This window comes from Sceloporus undulatus, chromosome 2 (assembly GCF_019175285.1).
Source record: "Sceloporus undulatus isolate JIND9_A2432 ecotype Alabama chromosome 2, SceUnd_v1.1, whole genome shotgun sequence".
Lineage (NCBI taxonomy): Eukaryota > Metazoa > Chordata > Lepidosauria > Squamata > Phrynosomatidae > Sceloporus > Sceloporus undulatus.
Window position 1 is genome coordinate 206,828,589 of NC_056523.1, and position 7,088 is coordinate 206,835,676.

Genomic DNA, 7,088 nt, shown 5'->3' on the forward strand with positions numbered 1-7,088 from the left:
GGACTTACTGCGTTGCTTGAAGAAGTGCAGAGTCGTATGTCTTTAACGGTAATGAAGATAGGCCTTTCCCCCCCCCCACACACACACACACCGTTTCCTCACTTTTCTGCCAGATTCATTCTTCTTTTGTCTTCATAGTATAGCAGGTGAATAAATTTCAGCTCATGGGTAACGAAGGGCAAAAACTGGGGGGGGGCGGATGTGTCTCCCTTCTCCGCTTTTTTAGGGAACGTCTCTTTTAGGCTCAGGGCCACCCAGACCATCCCTGGGACCGGTTGCTCTCTTTCACTTCTCATTCATTTATTTGTAGAAATTGGAGAGCACCTCTTCGCCACAGAGGCGATCTTAGTCCACATCGGACAGGAAGGTCTCTCAGTTTGTCCTGGATGGGAACCAAATGACCAGCATGAAGATAAAATAAATAAACAACAACAACAAAACACAGGATTATTATATGCCGCCCAGTCACTGGGAATGGGTGGCTTCAACAGAGGGTTCCCTGCCCAGGCTTACAATCGAAAGACACGACACAAAAGGAGAAGGGAATGGTGAGGAGGGAGGGGATCAGGTCCAGCATTCTTTTCTCCTCTGAGGCCTGACCAAGGCAGATGGACCGAGGGAGGCTCTTCTTCTTTAGGCTGCCCTGGTGGAGCAGGCCGCCTATTTGCTCCCTCACAGGTAAAAGATGACTGGATAAGGAGGGAGGAGCCTCTTTCTTCAGGCTAGCCCTAAGGTGATGATGATGATTATGATGATGATGTTTCCTGGCCTTTTCTTGCTCGTTTCAGAGTCCAAGAAGTTCAGGGGAGAACTTCCAATGAGAAATGCAGTCATCGGGAGTTTGATTGAGTGAACTTAATTCTTCCCGGTAAGAAAGGAAGGAGACTCTTAATACTGGTTTTTTTTAATGTCTACAATCCCGCTTTGGATTATCGGAAAACTGTTGTTTTTTTACTTCATCCAAGTCCTCTGCAGTGGCTTCTATATAATGATCTAGGTATCTTTATGCACCTTGTCTTTTGATACCAAAGATAAGCGTGGAAACCAAAAGGCATTAAACCTTCAAGAGACAATAGTTCCCCCCCCCTTTTTAAAGTTATCCAACCCAAAATCCACATAAAGACCAGGCCCAATAGAAGGAAGGACACATCCCAAGGCTTGTCACATTGGGCCTCATTTCCCTGCTCTCTTTTCCCTTCTGACAGACGATGGAAGCCTTGCATCGGCTGTGCAAAAGTTCGCTGGTTGCACCCAAGAAGAGAATGGGACATGGCAAGGCCTCTCTCAACGATCATGGCCCTGATGATAGATCATTACTGGAATCAGAAGAAACTGGGTACACTCCTCCTCCCAGGATGTGCCCATTCCCTCCTAGGGTGGGGGTCCGGCAGGGTGCCATGGCTCTCCTTCCCTTTCTCTAGAGCCTGTGATCAGCTCATGTGTGCCATCCTCTCTCGAAGCAGCTGCACCTCACGCCTGCCGTCTACTTCATCACGAACTGAGTGAAAGTGGATTCTGAATGGTGACGATTGCCTTTGGCCAGTACGGAGCTGACCCTCACATGGCTCACCACAAGGTAGGAAACCCAACGTAGTTTCCCTCCCTCCTTCCAGGTGTTTACCAGAAAACCTGCTTCTCTCCTCAGGTGAAGGCGATCAGAGGGATCAGGACCATTGTAGCGACTCCGCGACACCCAGACCCTGAAGGACGCTTTTGTTCCTGTTTGTCCTGGCCAACTCTTGTTCAGCCAGTTTTCCAACCCAAAGAGCAGGGGACCAGAAGGAAGCTCAAAACGTACCTTGTCCCGGGTAGTTGGCTGAAGCAGGCCTGGGGAAGAGTAGCCAATGGGGCTAGAAGCAGGATACAAACCAACCCTCAACCAACCATCTTTTCTGTCCCCTGCAGGGAAGCTATTGACATCTTTGGAATCCTGCTCCAGAGGCGAACCTGGTGCACGACATGAAGGCCTTACTTCCTTCCCACATGAGCGCCTGCCTTCTTTCGCAGTGAGTCAGTTTCCCTCTGTGTCCCTCTCTCTGTCTCTCTACCTGGGGAGGTTTTCCCTTCAAAGGGAAGACGCACAAACCAAAAGTATATCTCCTTCCTTCCCCCCACAGGACCAAAAGACCATCCCTTCCACTGGTGCCATGGCTCCTCACCCCAAGAGACCTCTCTCTCAGCCGAGGTCTCAAGACATTCCCAGAGACTCCCCTCCGGACTCCCTGCTGCCCCTGCGCAAAGGGAGGATGGCATCGCACGGCCTCCCATGCTGCTGCCACTCGGACGCTGGCTGCAGCATTTCCCCATTTGTGGGCGGGATAATCCCAGTTCCCCCCCAGAGTTAAATGTCCATCCACGTCGAGCTGCCTGCCCCAGGTTCCAGTGACGGTGAGCGCTAGCAGCAGCCCCCTCTGGGCTCAACTCCCAGAGTCCAGCCGGGTTCAAATCCCCGCTCTGCCAAGGAAGGAAGACAGAGGGAGGAGGAAGAAAGAGTACTACATCTCCGCAGCCCCCGCCACCATCCCCTTCCTGGTCAGTTGGACGGGCTCCCGAAACGCCCTCTTCCTCTCCTTCCCCTCTTTTCCTCCCTCCTTCCTCCTATTCTCTTCCCCTTCATGTCCTTTCTTTACCTCTCTCCCCCCCTCCTTCTCCATTCCTCTTTCCTTCCCTTGTCTCTTCCTTCTCTTTCCTCTTCTCTTTCACTCCCCTCCTCCTTTCTTTTTTTCATTCCCTTTTCCTTTACTTGACCCCTTTCTTCCTTTTTCCCTCCTTCTCTCACTTTCTTTCCCTTCCCCCTTTTCCCTTCCTTCATTTCTGCTTCCTTCCTGTCTACCTCCTTCCTTCCCTTCTTTCTTCCTCCCTCGCTTCCTTTCTACTGCCTTCCTTCTCCCCTTCTCCCTCCCTCCCTTCCCTTCTTCCTCTTTTTTCTTGCCTTGCGTCTCTCTTCCTCCTCTCTATTCTGCCTTTACTGCTTCTGTCCACCTCTTTTTCGGCCCGCTCCCTCCCACCCCCTCACTTCCCCCTCTCCTCTCCGACCCTTCCGTCGAGCAACCTCCCACCGCCCCTGCCCCCCCTCTCCCTCTCCCCTCACTCCTCCGCCACCCACGCTCCTGCTTCCCCATCCCTCCTTCTCTCCTCCGCTCCTCCCACATCCCCACCATTCCTCATTCCTTAACCAACTATCCTGCTCTGAAAACCCTACCCCTCCCCTTTTCTCCTATCGCCACAGCTCCCCCCCTTCAATCCCCCCTCCTACTCCTTCTTTCCTTCTCTTTCCTTCTTTCTCTTGTCCGCTGCTCTTCTTCCCCTTCTTCTCCCTCCTCACTTCCTTTCCTCCTCTTAGCCTTTCCATCTTCTTTCCTTCCTCCCTCCCTCTTCCTCCCTTCCTCTTTCCTTCCTCTTTTCTTGCTTCTCTCTTCTCCCTCCCTTCCCTATTTCTTTCTTTCTGTCCTCCCTTCCTCCCCTTTCTTTCCTTCCTTCCTTCCTCTTCTTGCTTTCTTCTTTCCCTCCTTCCTTCCCTTCCCTTCTTTCCTTCCCGTTTTCCCTCCCTTCTTCTCCTCCTCTCTTCCCTTCCCCCTTTTTCTTCCCTTCTTCCCCCCCTTTCCCACCCTTCCTTCCTCCATCCCATGCCATTCCCATGGAAGGGCAGACCAAGGGACGGGGGCTCTACTGTTGCCCCTGAGGCTGGCATGGCCTTTCCCTCCCTCCCTTCCTCATAGCTCTGCTCCCCAGCGGGACAGCGCCGCAAAACCCACAAGACCCCAGGAATGGAGGGGCAGGGAGCAGAGCCCAGAAAGCCTACTCCTGTTACTTTGTAACATTATTCCTATTTGGAGTATGCATTACTGTATTGTTTTTTATTGTTTGTTGTATATTATCTTGCATCTATATTGTATTGTAGTATTTTTATTACTGTTACTTTTTATGTAGAAGTGTCACTCACTGCTAGCCTTTGTTATAGAAGTATTACTGATACTTTGTTTTAATGAATTTTATAATAATATTTTATAATAATCATAAACCTTTATGTTATAGTAGACTTGTGTGTTCATGCACTTTGCGTGTTTTCTCTTCAAACCTTCCAAATACTGTATATATATATTACACACACACACACCATATATATATAGAGAGAGAGATTCATAGTCATGATCAAGGCCCAGCCCTTGTGCAGAGATTTGAAAAATGTGGAAAGGATTTCCTGAAAACCCAGTGGTTTTGCAAAAGAGATCTCCATGCAAAGTTGGGAATGGGAAATGTCATTAATTGATTTAATTACAGGTTTTTTCAAAAAAAAATAATGCAAGTTGGGGGAGGCCTTTCTATAATCCAGGTGCAAGGCCCAGGTCAGTACTGGATGGCAGTCCGGGAGAGGAGACAGTCTTCCCAAAGTGCTGTGGCCATGGGTGACGGCAGTCCAAGGAAAGAGACCATGGGAGTTGCGCCCTCCCCCCCCTTAGAGGAGGTGTGTTGCGTCCGTGCTGGGCTGGGGGATTCTGGGAACCTCAGTCCCTCAAAAAGAAGAGAGGATGGGGAAAACTCTAAGCTGCAAGGTCTGAAAGCTCTCTATGTTTTTCACCTGTAAAAGGGAAGGAAATAGAAGTGTCAAGAGTTACAGCTCTGTGGGCCATAAGACAGGTGTTGGAATTGTTTGCCTTCAGTATTCCTGACCTATGGCGACCCAGACACAGGGTTTTCATGGTAAGTTTCTTCAGCAGGGTTTGCCTTGCCATCTCTGAGGCTGAGAGAATGTAGCTTGCCCAAGGTCACTCAGTCAGTTTTCATGGCCAGGCAGGATTTGAACCCTGCTCTTCAGAGCCATAGTCCAATGCTCAACCCAATGCACAGTGGCTCATTGTACTCCCTTTTAAAGGCCAGAATCTGTAGCTCTTGTGGATGTCAATTTTCCTGCTAAGTTAATAAATGCAAACAATTTGAACTCCGTTTCCAGCAACTGAGTAACTGAAGATAAGGAGGGAGGTGGGAGGAGGAGGAGGAGGAGAAGAGAGAGAAACTGGGACTTTTACAAACAGCTGACAAGTGGGAGACCAGAGGATTAACTGGGATTGTTCTTGCCAAATCAGGACAGCTGGAAGCTATGGACTGCTAGGATTTTAAAAAGAGGAGATGTACATTTGTTTGGTCTCAGGGCAGCTTTCTCAAGGTGTGGCTGAAGCAGAATAGATGCTGTGCTTTTTGAAGCATTTGGTCTGCAGCAATTAGTCCATCCATCTGGTCTTTGGTCTTCCCCACCTTCTTCTACCCTCCATCTTTCCCAGCATTATTGTCTTTTCTAGTAATCCATGCGTATATACAGTAATATATGGGAGCTCAGCAGATCTGGACTAAAAAACCCGATATGAACTAAAAAAAACCAGGAGCAGAGAAGGCATTTGAGATCTCCACTCCAAAGCAGGACTATTACCTCCATGGTGCTACAATTCAAAGATATAATGGTTGTGTTAGTCTTTAGAATCAGTATGTGGGGAGATCTTTTAGCACCTTTGAGACTCACAATAAGTTGGCAGCATGAGCTTTCCTAGACTGAAGTCTTCTTCCTCAGATATGCGTTAGACGAAGTGGAAGGCAGGTACAGACATAACCTGGCTTCCACTCCACCAAATATATAGCCCTGTTAGTCTCTGGAATCAGTCTGTAGAGAGATCTTGTGGCACTTTTGAGACCGACTGAAAGAAACACGTTGGCAGCATGACTTTTCCTAGGCTTCAGTCTGCTGCCTCAGATACTGTATACATTTGATGCAGTGGAAAACCAGGGACAGACATATATATGCCATTGGTATGTGAGAATGTCAATTCAAATTCAAAATCCTTTGTCTGTGGAAATGAAGAAGCGAATCCAGTTTCTCTCTGTTACATCCATGGTTTCATCCTTCTATTTTGCTGTGCCCATCTATGTAATTTATAGCCGTGTCACTTACAAATGGCTTACTACTGGGGCTGTTACAGGTGGAGCCTCCTTTATAATGGATTCAAATTGCAACCGAGGGCAAAGAGACACGTTACGCAAAGATTTTGCTGTGTGAATCAGACTTTCAGCCTACCTGAGGCAACATAAATTACAAAATATAAAATGTAAAATGTGTGTATTTATTAGCCTGGTAAATATCACTGAATTCAAGGACACTTTACTTCCTCCCCAAACTACTGTATGTCCATAGGACAGCAATTTGGTGTGTCTTGGATGTAGGTACAAAATGGTTCTTGGGGAAGAGTTTTGTCAAATTATGCCTCAGTCTTAGGCTGCGTCTACACGGTAGAATTAATGCAGTTTGACACTGCATTAGCAACCATGGCTCAATGCTATGGAATTCTGGGATCTGTAGTTCTGTGAGACATTTAGCTTTCTCTGTCAGAGAGCTCTGGTACCACAACAAACCACATATCCCAGGCTTCCACAGGATGGAGCCATGACAGTTAAAGTGGTATCAAACTGCGTTAATTCCACAGCATAGGAGCAGTCTTAAGTTCATCTACACTTTAACTCTCATGGCTCCATGCTGTGGGATTCTGGGAATTGTAGTTTGCTGTGGCACCAGAGGTCTCTGAGAAGGCGAAATTCTTGGTCATGCTCAAAATGGAGGGCAATTTGGAATCCCTTCCCATGGAGGCTGAGAGAGTGTGGTCTGAGGGGCTTTGAGATGAGAGGGCCCCCAAGGAGTGCCTTCTCCTAACCCAAGGTCCGTGATGCTTTTGTTTGTATTTATTTATATTTGTTTATTTTAATCTGTACACAGGAGAGGGAAAAAAGAAAAATCGACATCAACATGAGGGAGGCCAGGGCTGCATCTGCACTACAGGAACAATCCACTTTGAGACTACTTTAACCGCCAGGCTCAGTGCTACAGAAATTCTGGGAAATGTAGTTTTGCGAGACACTTCGCCTTCGCTCTCAGGTAGCAAACTATGCCGGAGGAAAACTACACTTCCCACAATACACCGGGATGGAGCCGTAGCCGTTAAAGCGGCGTCGGAGGCTGGGAAGGGGCGGGGCAGGGGGCGGGCCCCTGAACCCTAATCCCCGCCCCTCTCCAGCCAGTCAGGCTGAATTCGTTAAAGCGGCGTCAG

General features: G+C 48.4%; 1 pseudogene; it reads left to right on the plus strand.

Moving 5' to 3' along the window:
• Window positions 1-1,963, plus strand: part of LOC121920542 — an 18,878-nt pseudogene extending 16,915 nt beyond the window's left edge.
• Window positions 1,964-7,088: the final 5,125 nt, after the last annotated feature.